Raw genomic sequence first — 14,866 nt, 5'->3', positions numbered from 1 at the left:
CAAAATGTCTTCCAATATAACCAACCAACAAGTTGATGATCTTAAAGCGGTTTCAGCTTTATCAATAGCAGTTGACGAGTCTTGTGACTTAAATGATACAGCTCAAGTTTCACTTTTTGTAAGATTTATGTCAGCTACAGGTCCTAAAGAAGAACTTTTAGGATTATTGCCACTGAAAGGTCAAACACGTGGAGAGGATATAGCAAATGCTGTAATTGGTTGCATTGAAAAATATCATATTCCACTTGATAAAATCGTCTCAATTGCAACAGACGGGGCAAAAAGTATGACCGGCGTAAGAAATGGATTTGTTGCTATTATGAAAGAAAAAATTTGTCACGAGATACTTACATACCATTGCATCATAAATCAAGAAGCACTTTGTGCGCAGACATTTCCAGAAGAAATGTGCAAAGTTATGGAATTGGTGACTAAGATGATCAACTCCATTGTAGCTAAAGCTCTTCATCATCGCCAATTTAAAGAATTTTTAGTTGAAATTGAGAGTGAGTACGCAGATCTTCTGCTGCATAACAAGGTACGTTGGTTATCAAGAGGAAACGTTTTGAAACGTTTTGCTTCCTTATTATCAGAAATCAAAGCATTTTTCCTCGAGAAGGGTGTTCACTATCCAGAATTAACAAACGATCAGTGGACCCAAAAACTGTATTTCATGGTAGATGTTACTTCCCATCTAAATCAGCTTAATCATAAACTACAGGGGAAAGGAAACACAATTTTTTCGATGTTAGAAGAAGTTATTTCGTTTGAAAACAAATTATCTGTTTTTGCTCAAGATTTTGACAGAGAAACTTTGATTCACTTTCCAAGCCTGTTGAAACATCGCCAAGAAAATAATTCTGATATTGACATTACCTATTTTAAAACAGCACTTTTAAATATGAGGGAAGCTTTTCTCAAGAGGTTTCAGGAATTCAGAAACAGCAAAGCGACGTTGGCCTTTGTTAAAAAACCTCTGGATGCCACTGTAACGGAATTAAATTTTTCTCCCTTTAATATTGACATTGGCAACTTTGAAATGCAATTGCTGGATTTAAAAAACAAAGAACTGTGGAGCTCGAAATTTGAACGTCTTTGTGCTGATTTAGAAAGATTGGAGAAAAACAAATGTGAACTTAGTTCACAGAACAAGTGGTCTGCTTTGAAAGACCTGGAGAAGGAAGATATGTTGATTTTTAACACCTGGAATAGTATTCCTGACTTATATAATCAACTAAAAAAGCTAGCGTTTGCTGTTCTTTCCTTGTTCGGGTCTACATATTTATGCGAACAATCATTTTCAAGCATGAACCTTATCAAGAGTAAATCGAGAAATCGTCTCATCGATGAGAACCTGGAATCGTGCCTAAAATTAAAAACAACAACATACAAACCTGACTTACTCAAACTATCCAAGGAAATGCAAGGACAATGTTCACATTAGTGGTTGTGACTTTGTCAGTCATTGTCAGGATGTCATTTTCTCTACATTGTAAGGCAAATTTTACGGAATTTAACGTTATCGATAAATAATATCGTTCTAAAGTTTTTGTTTTATTAGTTGTGTTATTTGTATCCTCCCGACCTATGTGGATACTTGCATGCAGAATATTCTCAATAAAAACTTATTGAAACTAAAAACAGTGTACCATCCTATGTATTTTCAGTTTTAAAAATGTGGCTCTCAAAATAAATTTCAATCGTGGTTTTGGCGAGATTTGGCTCAGTTGAAAAAAAAGGTTGCCCACCACTGCCTTAGAACATGAACCTCCAGAGGAGGCGCTATCACCACACTGCACAGGACACCTGAGAACATGAACCTCCAGAGGAGGCGCTATCACCACACTGCACAGGACACCTGAGAACATGAACCTCCAGAGGAGGCGCTATCACCACACTGCACAGGACACCTGAGAACATGAACCTCCAGAGGAGGCGCTATCACCACACTACACAGGACACCTTAGAACATGAACCTCCAGAGGAGGCGCTATCACCACACTACACAGGACACCTTAGAACATGAACCTCCAGAGGAGGCGCTATCACCACACTACACAGGACACCTTAGAACATGAACCTCCAGAGGAGGCGCTATCACCACACTACACAGGACACCTTAGAACATGAACCTCCAGAGGAGGCGCTATCACCACACTACACAGGACACCTTAGAACATGAACCTCCAGAGGAGGCGCTATCACCACACTACACAGGACACCTTAGAACATGAACCTCCAGAGGAGGCGCTATCACCACACTACACAGGACACCTTAGAACATGAACCTCCAGAGGAGGCGCTATCACCACACTACACAGGACACCTTAGAACATGAACCTTCAGAGGAGGCGCTATCACCACACTACACAGGTCATCTTAGAACATGAACCTCCAGAGGAGGCGCTATCACCACACTACACAGGACACCTTAGAACATGAAACTCCATAGGAGGCCCTATCACCACACTACACAGGACACCTTAGAACATGAAACTCCATAGGAGGCCCTATCACCACACTGCACAGGACACCTTAGAACATGAAACTCCATAGGAGGCCCTATCACCACACTGCACAGGACACCTTAGAACATGAAACTCCATAGGAGGCCCTATCACCACACTGCACAGGACACCTTAGAACATGAACCTTCAGAGGAGGCCCTATCATCACACTACACAGGACACCTTAGAACATGAAACTCCATAGGAGGCCCTATCACCACACTGCACAGGACACCTTAGAACATGAACCTCCAGAGGAGGCGCTATCACCACACTACACAGGACACCTTAGAACATGAACCTCCAGAGGAGGCCCTATCACCACACTGCACAGGACACCTGAGAACATGAACCTCCAGAGGAGGCGCTATCACCACACTACACAGGACACCTTAGAACATGAACCTCCAGAGGAGGCGCTATCACCACTCTGCACAGGACACCTTAGAACATGAACCTGCATAGGAGGCCCTATCACCACACTACACAGGACACCTTAGAACATGAACCTCCAGAGGAGGCGCTATCACCACACTGCACAGGACACCTTAGAACATGAACCTCCAGAGGAGGCGCTATCACCACACTACACAGGACACCTGAGAACATGAACCTCCAGAGGAGGCGCTATCACCACACTACACAGGACACCTTAGAACATGAACCTCCAGAGGAGGCGCTATAACAACACTACACAGGACACCTTAGAACATGAACCTCCAGAGGAGGCCCTATCACCACACTACACAGGACACCTTAGAACATGAACCTCCAGAGGAGGCACTATCACCACTCTGCACAGGACACCTTAGAACATGAACCTCCATAGGAGGCCCTATCACCACACTACACAGGACACCTTAGAACATGAACCTCCAGAGGAGGCGCTATCACCACACTACACAGGACACCTTAGAACATGAACCTCCAGAGGAGGCGCTATCCCCACACTACAAAGGACACCTTAGAACATGAACCTCCAGAGGAGGCGCTATCACCACACTACGCAGGACACCTTAGAACATGAACCTCCAGAGGAGGCGCTATCACCACACTACGCAGGACACCTTAGAACATGAACCTCCAGAGGAGGCGCTATCACCACACTACGCAGGACACCTTAGAACATGAACATCCAGAAGAGGCGCTATCACCACACCACGCAGGACACCTTAGAACATGAACATCCAGAGGAGGCGCTATCACCACACTACGCAGGACACCTTAGAACATGAACATCCAGAGGAGGCGCTATCACCACACTACGCAGGACACCTTAGAACATGAACCTCCAGAGGAGGCGCTATCACCACACTACGCAGGACACCTTAGAACATGAACATCCAGAGGAGGCGCTATCACCACACTACACAGGACAACTTAGAACATGAACTTCCAGAGGAGGCGCTATCACCACACTACACAGGACACCTTAGAACATGAACCTCCAGAGGAGGTGCTATCACCACACTACACAGGACACCTTAGAAGTATGATGAAAAATAAAATACAAAGTGCAGCACTTGAAATAAAACTAGAGGGGTGGAATCAGTCTAAAACATAAGAATAATCCCAAAATCCACCAATGTAGATAATAGCTGTCGAAAATGGTAGGATTGTGCGCTCACCAGATGCGCATCGAAATGCACATATAAAAATTCCTCCTTAGGGACTAATGGTGATGATGTGTGATGGTTATCTGTAGAACATCCGTCTAGGAATGGGCAGCTCTGCAGTTGGTGGAAGATGTCTGCTTAGCTCCAGAGGTCTCCTTTAGGGTCAGCCACCTGTTTTCAGGGATTCCCTTACTCTGGGTACTTGTTCAGACTGGTACTCCTCACAGGCTCCATAAAGAAGCCATAAAGATTGTGCCCATAGTGTAGTAGTATTAAAATCACTTCATTTTATTCAGAAACGGTAATCAAATATAAGGGGTGACAGGTACACTGACCATTCCAAAGATGAATGAAACACAAATGATGCAGCGCTACCACCATAACAATTCTTCACATATAAATGAATAAGTGAAACAGTGCAAAATTAGTGACACAAATAACATAAACACACAATATTAAATAGTGCCAAAAAACTCATAAAGAATCACGTGTGACAAGTGTCAATACGAGGTCCTAAAAGGACCAAATAACATAAATGGTGCCCCAAGTAATCCAATAGGATCCAATAGTGCTCCAAATCAAACAAGTCACAACAGGACTCAATGTGCTAAAAAACCTCCCACCGGAACTAAAAGTCAGTTCCCACCATATAACACAAAACGCATGTGCATCCCAATAAACGCATAACCTAAGAACTGATCATGCAAACAAACATAAATAAATGAATAAATATATAAAGTCCTGTGAGGTGTAAAACACCTGACAATATACAAAAAAACATATATAAAGTCCACAGCAATTCTTCTTTTTTGTGCTGATAAATGTGCAGAGATATCCAAAAATTGCTGAATTCCCCGCTCACCTCCCTCTTGCAACCTGCACAGGGTCAAAAGGCCTTCAGGATCACTAACACATGGACCCTTAATAGTAGGTAATCCTCCACAGCTCTCCGCACTGACCTCCCCTCATGTACAGATTCCAGCACAGGCTCACAGGGCAGCAGATCTCCTCTTCAGGCACATAAGGTGGCTGCAGCCACTTGATCCCTCAGAAAATAGAAGTGAATGCTTGCATAGTGTACAACTATTTATTCACCAAAGTATCACATATCGAATACGCTCACATTTAAAATCATCTTGTACATCACATGTAAATCAAACCTCAGATCAGATGTACTTGCATGGGTGTCCAATGTAAATAAAGAAGGCGTCCGACCTGAAGTGCGTCACCGCCCACGCGTATCATCACGCTTAACACGTGACTTCATCAGGGCAGGTCCTCTGGCCTGTACAGCATGAATGAGGGGGTTGTTTATGTGGCTGGAGCCACCTGTTACACTATGGGGACACAGCAGCTGTATGAACATAGGTTGTCATCTGACAGGTGTGAAGGCATGGGGAAGTGGCCCTGAATGCTCACTGCCTGTGTTCAGGGCTGTACACCTGCACCCATATGCTTGTCAAATTATGACCTGCAGCATTTCCATTGTGTAACATAGGTTGCCTGCAAACGGCGATAGCCACAAAAACCAACCACTGATTCCCACTCTACAGGCCACAGCACCCATGAGCCCCAAGACCTCCATTACACACACAGCTTTATTTATGAACTCAGTACAGTTTTATCATTTAGATTTCACAGGAATATGGTTGGGATTATGTCCATTAACAAAAGTTTTTAGTGTATTTTACCATAAATATAATTTGGATATTTTCTCTGGTGGTGGGGGGCTGTCAGGTATGCTGTACGGGGCCCCATGATATCTAACAGTGGCCCTGGGTGTATGCTTGTGTCTGTGCCACCTGTATAGTTAGGAAGAACCTTGAACCTCTGCTATGTACCTCAATGGATCTAGGAATTGGACATGTTTTCAACTGAAAATACAACAATTATTAGTAATGTTTCTGCAGCAAATGAGGATCAGCTCCTCAGTGGAGAACAGCAATCTCGCCATGTCCAGATGTGGTCTTGAATTCCACAAAAGAACAATTCACAAAACTAAAACATAGACTTGTAAATGACCACTAAACTCTCCTAACTACACTCCCATCCACTCACACTCCCCACTACCACTTCCGGGTGTGTGCAAACGTCCTGCCGCCAAAGTCATGATGTATTTCCGGTATGACAGCTGCTCTAGCGCATACTCCAACAGCCGTCTTGGCGTTTATTTGTGCACCATATCAATTTTACATGTGGCTCCATTGTGTATGTGACATTCGCAAATATATGTTTGCAGTTCTATTGTGGATTTGGCATTGGTGAATGTATGCTTGCAGCTATACTGTGTATATGACATTGGTGAATGTATGCTTGCAGCTCTACTGTGTATATGACATTGGTGACTGTATGTTTGCAGCTATACTGTGTATATGACATTGGTGAATGTATGCTTGCAGCTATACTGTGTATATGACATTGGTGAATGTATGTTTGCAGCTCTACTGTGTATATGACATTGGTGAATGTATGTTTGCAGCTATACTGTGTATATGACATTGGTGAATATATATTTGCCAGTAAAGGCCCAAAGTCAACATAAATTGGGGGCCCAATTTATTACTGTTAAGAGGATTGTAGAAAAAGAATAGCTAGCTGCACATTGAACATGACCTATTTATTGGTACATAACATGGTCTTGTGGTGCAATAGGGGGCTTTTGGTTTGTTAGTTTGGACATACTTGCATATAGCGCTGTCCATTTACGCAGCGCTTTACATGTATGTGGTAAATTCACATCAGTCCCTAACCCTCAAGGGGCGTACTAATAGCCCTAACTTACATTCATACACATATAGGGCCAATTTTGACAGGATCCAATTAACCTACCAGCATGTCTTTAGAGTGTGGGAGGAAACCGGAGTACCTGGAGGAAACACACAGGCACAGGGAGAAAATGCAAACTCCAGGCAGGAGGTGCCATGGCTGGGATTCGAACCAATGACCCTAGTACTGCCAGGTGGAAGTGCTAACCATTTAGCCACTGTGCTACATTCAACTAGAACATGAAATAATCCCCTCAAAAAATACATAGTCCAAATGTTTTTTGATCAAATACACATTCCACATTTATTTGGACAGCAACAACAAGTAGGCACATTCAATTTCTTGGTGAAGAAAAAAAAAAAGCAGGATTGATGTTGCTAAAATAGAACGGTCCTGCTCATAAGAGCTTACAATCTAAAAGATTATACCTCTAATGAACTGTGCTTTCACAGGATACAGCAGGAGACAAACAGTTAATAGGAATCACTTAGGCTTATCCACAGAACAAGCTGCAGATCGAAATATCAATATAAAAATACATATGTGCCAAAATAAAAACACCTCCCACCTCCCCAAATCCCCCACACACACATTTCTCACCATGTTTGTCTGAAAACTGCATTTCATTCTAAATAAAGAAAACTTGGAAGAGCAGAGCAATGGACATGTGTTAGGATTACAATGCAAAGATAATAAACACAATCATTGTACAATAACACACAAACACACCTTAGAAGGAAGAACATGCAAAACATTTACAGCCCACATCAAAACACAGCATGAGTGTGGCCTGGGGCAATTCACCACAATATCTCTTCCCCCCCAAACACAGCGTGAGTGTGGCCTGGGGCAATTCACCACAATATCTCTTCCTCCCCAAACCACCACAGACAAGGACTTGCAGAAATAATGTGCCTGTACAAGGCAAAAATCACCCACTACTGCAACTCTTTATATAAGGTAGGCCACACCCACCACTGTCATTCATTTGGTCAGAGAAAGTGTTTGCACCTGATGAATCCTCTTCCCACCTGTGTTAACCCTTGGTATGCAGGCCCCATAAATCAGAGTAAAAAAAAAAGCCACAGTGAAGTGTACCTGTGCAGCATACAACAGAACATTGAACAGGAATGTGAAAGGGAACCCTATTGGCAATATTTCTTGGCCCTATGGGCACAATTCACTGCAGATTATCGCATGAGTTAAGGCAGTCACATGACCACATCTCGCATGCAATACTGAAAATGTCAATTCACTTTTGCTAGCATGCAACATTTCCCATAAATAGGAAAAACATTCAGGAAATCAAACATAAAAAGGCCTTACACCCCGGTCACATCAAAGCCGATTTGAAAATTGTGCGACCTACAGTGAAGATGCCGATTTCCTTGTGATTTGCAAGACATCTGACACAGATATCTATGCAAATCGTCACAAAAGTAGTACATGTACTACTTCAGAAATCAGTGTTGGAAACGCACCCATGTGACTGCTCTAATATCAGACAATAGGGTGCAACTTGGCATACGATTTGTAAGTCGCATATCATGCAAATCGCATGCCAAGTCGCATCCAGGGTGTACGATTTCAGGTGCGATTTGGGAATTGAAATTGTACCTGATATCTGATCTAATGAATGTGGATGTGAGTGTCTTAACGTAAGCGATTTGCTGCAGCACAATTTCAAACGTTGTTCTTGTATAACTTTTTCAGCATTTTGTAGCGATTTCACATATAGACTACAATAGAAACCGCAGTGCAAAACACAATTGAAAATTCAATAACTCATTGGTAAATCTACAGAAAACACGGTGAAATTGCCAACAAAAAGCACAATTTTAAATCACATCTAGTGTGACCAAGCAGGTAATTCAACAAAGGAAATAAATCTTTGAAGGCATGCGGTATCTGCATGCTCAGACAAGGGTCTGTTATGGATTTGGGGGGGGGACTCCATGCCATTATTTTATTTATTTTTTTTTTAATCCTTTTCTCTCTCTCGCTCACTCTTCTCATGGTTTGATAAACTTTCCCAAAAGGGGGTGGAGTGCAAACCAGCATTATCCAATCAATCATTAGTCCAGGCCCTTATCTCATCCCATCGTTTGACATTCACATAAGGTGCTACTTTAAAGGTGTTTGAACAGACAAGACCTCATTCTAATTCACATTCTAGGGATCATTTAGACAGAAAGCAAAGATGCTGCTTTCTGTGGTGTGAATCAATCCTAAGTCCCTGGGCAAGGTCAGTGTAACTAGCCAGATGTCTCCAATGTGACACAAATGTTGTGCTATGTTGCCAATTCTGATGTATGTTGGTTCTATGTATCCCAATACAAAGGATTGCAATACTAATACAGGCGTACCACGGTTTACCAACGCCTCGGTTAACGGAATTTTTGGTTTCCGAATGAAAATCCATTGAAAATAATGCCTCGGATTACACAATTAATAATTTTTTTCACAATACAAAGTGTATGTCGGCACTGATTTTCAAATGCAAATGCCGCCTTTTTTTTTTTCTTCACTATAGTTCACAAGCTTAGAAGTCACTTTCCCCGAAGTTACAGAAAACTTTGTATCTTTTAATAAACTCAAAGTAAACATTGTTTCCTTTAGGGATATAAATTCCAAGAAAACTTTTTATTTTAGCTGGGGGAAGTGACAGGTGAATTTCTGAGCTATTCTGAAGAAAAAAAATGGAGAATTACATTTAAAAACCAGCACTATAATAAATAAAAAACAGCGTGGGGTCCCCCCTCCCATCCACACCAAGCCCTTCAGGTCTGGTATGTATCTTAAGGGGTAACTCCACCCCAAAATGTAAACAAAAAACGGCGTGGGGTGCCCCTCCCATCCACACCAAGCCCTTCGGGTCTAGTATGGATATTAAGGGGGAACTCCACGCCGAAATTAAAGAAAAAAACAGCAGCGTGGGGTTCCCCCCAAAATCCATACCAGACACTTATCCGAGCATGCAGCCCGGCAGGTAAGGAAAGGGGGGGAGAGGGAGCGCCCCCCCTCCTGAACCATACCATGCCACATGCCCTCAACATGGGGGGGTGCTTTGGGGCAGGGGGGCTCCCCCCCAAATCACCTTGTCCCCATGTTGATGGGGACAAGGGCCTCTTCCCCATAACCCTGGCCGGTGGTTGTGGGGGTCTGCGGGTGGGGGGCTTATCAGAATCCGGGGCGGGCTTATCAGAAATGGGGCGGGGTTTCTCGGATGAGGTCCCCGGCTATTTTTACATTCAGCTGTCAAAATAAATATTATCTAGACCTTCTAAATAAGTAAAATCATTACAGAAATAATTATAAAGGATAAGAAACAAAAATAGAATCAATAGAACTAAGGAAATCAAATTATAATACATGAAGATATGCCGATTGCTGTTTATTAAACACAGGAGACGCGACCGAGTGCCGGCTGTCAGAGGACTCCACACACAGGAGATGCGACCGAGTGTCGGCTGTCAGAGGACTCCACACACAGGAGACGTGACCGAGTGCCGGCTGTCAGAGGACTCCACACACAGGAGACGTGACCGAGTGCCGGCTGTCAGAGGACTCCACACACAGGAGACGTGACCGAGTGTCGGCTGTCAGAGGACTCCACACACAGGAGACGTGACCGAGTGTCGGCTGTCAGAGGACTCCACACACAGGAGACGGGACCGAGTGCCGGCTGTCAGAGGACTCCACACACAGGAGACGTGACCGAGTGCCGGCTGTCAGAGGACTCCACACACAGGAGACGTGACCGAGTACCGGCTGTCAGAGGACTCCACACACAGGAGATGCGACAGAGTGCCGGCTGTCAGAGGACTCCACACACAGGAGACGTGACCGAGTACAGGCTGTCAGAGGACTCCACACACAGGAGATGCGACCGAGTGCCGGCTGTCAGAGGACTCCACACACAGGAGATGCGACAGAGTGCCGGCTGTCTGAGGACTCCACACACAGGAAACGTGACCGAGTGCCGGCTGTCAGAGGACTCCACACACAGGAGACGTGACCGAGTGCCGGCTGTCAGAGGACTCCACACGCAGTAGACGCGACCGAGTGCCGGCTGTCAGAGGACTCCACACAAAGGAGACATGACCGAGTGCCGGCTGTCAGAGGACTCCACACACAGGAGACGCGACCAAGTGCCGGCTGTCAGAGGAATCCACACACAGGAGATGTGACTGAGTGCCGGCTGTCAGAGGACTCCACACACAGGAGACGTGATCGAGTGTCGGCTGTCAGAGGACTCCACACACAGGAGACGCGACCGAGTGGCGGCTGTCAGAGGACTCCACACTGAGATTTACTACTGAGCAGTGGCTAAAAAGCAAGCGCCTACAGAGGACGTCTAAAATGTGTTCTGCGCATGCGCATTTATATCGGCCAAATAAGCTGCACGGGCGTCTAGTTTTTACTGTGTTGATTTGTTTTTAAAAAACAATTTTTAACACATTCTTAATTTTTTTTTGAAATGGCAGATATTGTTTAAAGTGAAGTCCTGATATTTGGCAAAGCAAATTTCAATGGGAACTCTGCAGTGATTTTTCATGGTGTTAGACATGCCTCTTACCAAGTCTGCTTTGTGAGTCTGATTCCTGGCGTGTGTCTCATTAGTAAATTCGATTGGGCGTCTACTTATGGACGCTGCTCAATAGTTAATCTCGTTGCGGGGTAAAAGTAGACGGTCGCTTGTAAAAATTAGACGTTCGCCCACGGATATGCGCCCAGGCACAATAGTAAATCAGTGCCTCAATGTCTCCTATGATTGTTTGGGATGCTTTGAAAGCATATATTAGAGGCACGTGTATCAGAGAAATTTCCAGAATGAAGACTAACTCCAGACAATGGGGGGTTGAGGCCGGCCAATCTGTAACTAAGGCAGGACAAGCCTATCTTAGCAATAACAACCCTGATACAGAGAGGGGGTGCTTGCGGCACAACAGTTTCTGCGCACTGTCCAACTTCAGCATGCTGAAAATAAACATTTTTTCCTTCTCAAGCCTTGAGGAGGGGGAAAAGACGGGTCATATTCTCACAATCATTGCAAAAGCTCAGTAACCATCTTCTCATATCTCTTCTTTAAAACTGCCCTCGACTCAATTGGTCACAGATACCTCCATCCTCCATCTTACAAGGCTTTAGATCTTTTCATGAAACGCTCTACTCTACCAAAGTGTCTTCAGATGACTCTAGCATGTGGGAGTTTTTAACACTTCCTCAACTTACTATCCAACAAAGGCAAAAGCTTAATACACCTCTCACTCCTGAAGACTTGCAGATGGCTGGAGCTTCATACTCCAATTCCAAGGCTCCCGGCGGAGATGGGCTGCCCATGGAAATTTACAAATCTTTTGGGGGAATACTTCTACCTGAACTACTTAAAATACTCCAGGTGGCATTGGAACAGAACTCCCTCCCCATGTATGAGGCAATAATAGTCGTACTTGAAGCCAGGGAGGAACCCAACCTTAGCAGAATCCTACCGGCCCATATCGCTATTGACCTCAGACCTCATAATTATTACTGAAGTACTGGTGACCAGACTGACTAGGGTTATCTCTACACTTATTCACCCGGATCAGTCGAGTTTCATCCAGATCTACAGCAATCAATAGTCATAGGCTTTATCTTAACCTTCAAATCCCTTCTGATAATATGGGTGTAACGGAAGCGTAGGCAGGACAGAGCACACGGAGAAGATGGGGAACACAGAAAACTTTATTGAAGCAACAAATTGACAGACACTCAATGGGGAAATGGCAGGGAGGGTGATGTGTGCGCAAACCAGGGACGATTCCAGGCACGGGGGGTCTTCAGCGACAGGCAGGCAATCTCCCCCCTAGGCTTGGGGCCTCAGCCGAGCTCCCTCCGTGACTGGACAGCGGATTGGAGACTCGGGCAACAGGCGGCAACCTACCACTAAGCAGGGGCCTCGGGCAACAGGCGGCAACCTACCACTGGGCAGGGGCCTCGGGCAACAGGCGGCAACCTACCACTGGTCAGGGGCCTCAAGCAACAGGCGGCAACCTACCACTGGGCAGGGGCCTTGGGCAACAAGGGGCAATCTACCCCTGGGCAGGGGTCTCGAGCAACAGGCGGCAATCTACCCCTGGGCAGGGGCCTCGGGGACTCAACGGGACTCTAGCTGTGGAGACTGGCCACAGCACAGCTCCCACCCAGCTTTCTAGGGTCATTGGGTTCACGGGGACTCAACGGGTAGCGATGGCTCAAACACTCAGGGGCACCACAGGTAGCTATACTCCGGGCATGCCATCAGGACACGGGTGGTCAGTGCACACACAGCGGAGACAGTTCAGGACACGAGTGGTCGGTGCACACACCGGGAACAGTTCAGAACACGGGTGGTCGGTGCACACAGTAGGCACCGTTCAGGACACAGGTGGTCAGTGCGCACAACAGGGACGGTTCAGGACATGGGTGGTCGGTGCACACAGCGGAGACAGTTCAGAACACGGGTGGTCGGTGCGCACAACAGGGACAGTTCAGGACACGGGTGGTCGGTGCACACATCGGGGACAGTTCAGAACACGGGTGGTCGGTGCGCACAGCCGACACAGTTCAGGACACAGGTGGTCAGTGCGCACAACAGGGACAGTTCAGGACATGGTGGTCGGTGCACACAACAGGAACAGTTCAGGACACAGGTGGTCAGTGCACACAACAAGGACAGTTCAGGACACGGGTGGTCGGTGCACACAGCGGGGACAGTTCAGGACATGGGTGGTCAGTGCACACAGCGGGGACAGTTCAGGACACTCACGGTAAGCAGCTTGCAGACCCTCAGCGGCAGGCGGCTCCAGACAGGGATGAGCAGCGGTCAGCATTCTAGGGACAACCAGTGATCAGCAGACAGCAGCAGCTCCCAGGGCACTCAGCAGCAGACAGCCTCCAGGGACACGCAGCCACGGACAGTGTGCAGACTCCCTCAGCAGCAGCTCTCAGGCACTCAGCAGCAGACAGGGTGTAAGGGTGCCCAGTAGACAGGCTTACAGACTGGCAGGGCCTCAGCTGTGGGGTCTGACCTTTGAGGAGAAGGCTCATGCAGAGCTGTGGAGACTCCCAACCCTGGGGTATTGTAGAGGGCTACAGTCCTGACCTTTTGGGGTCTGCAGGGGGAATGGCTGGGGAGGCTCAGTCCCCCTCACCCGAGCCTCCCAGCATCTTTCTGGGAGCAATATGGTTCCAGCCGCATGGACAGGAGCAGAGAGAGAAGGGCTACTTCCTGTGCGAGAGTTTTGAAAATCAAGTGGGACGCGGCTAGGTTGCCTCAGCAACGGCCAGCCCAGCATTGTCCATGGAAGCTCCCCAGACTTCAGAATGTGCAAGGGGGAAGGGAGGGGTGGAGGGATATGGCGGGGGATGGGAGAGGCACTGGCAGTCCGTGACAATGGGTGACGGTGATTTTGTCTCCTGATGCTGCTAAGGTGTTTGGCAGTGTAGAATGGCGATACCTTTGGCAAGTCTTTGTGAAATGTAATCCTGGGGAACACTTTCATTTTGTGGATTTAATTATTCTATTGTGCCCATTCGGGTTAACAATGCCCTGTCCATCTCATTCACACTAGGCAGAGGAACACGGCAGGGCTGTCCTCTCTCCCCGCTGTTATTCGCTATAGTGATAGAACCTCTGGTGGCTGCCATTGGAGAGGATCCGGGTAAATGGTTTTTGTAGAGGAGAGCAGATGGAGAAAGTAGCGTTCTATGACGATGACACCCTTCTGTTTTTGGGTGATACATTTGCGTGTCATTGACACACCTAATGACATTAATCAGTGAATTTGGCTCCTTCTCCGGCTTCTCAATAAATTGGGATAAGTCCACCCTTCTCCCACTGGACACCCTTACACATCCCATACCACCTGAAGCTGTGAGGATGGAAATAGTGGCCTCCTTTATATATCTGGGTATTATCATTCATCCCACTCTATCGAAATATACAGATCTAAA

At 46.0% G+C, this 14,866-nt stretch overlaps 1 protein-coding gene across 1 annotated transcript in view; it reads right to left on the bottom strand.

Moving 5' to 3' along the window:
- The window catches only part of LOC149450619 (uncharacterized), a 225,844-nt gene that overhangs the window by 153,307 nt on the left and 57,671 nt on the right, over window positions 1–14,866 (bottom strand). The window lies entirely within an intron of this gene.

The sequence above is a fragment of the Staurois parvus genome, unplaced genomic scaffold, assembly GCF_062004578.1.
Source record: "Staurois parvus isolate SC_StPar_1 unplaced genomic scaffold, SC_StPar_1.0 ptg000569l, whole genome shotgun sequence".
Classification (NCBI taxonomy): Eukaryota; Metazoa; Chordata; class Amphibia; order Anura; family Ranidae; genus Staurois; species Staurois parvus.
Note: the sequence above shows the minus strand (reverse complement) of the source record. Positions and strands in the feature narration are given on the sequence as shown.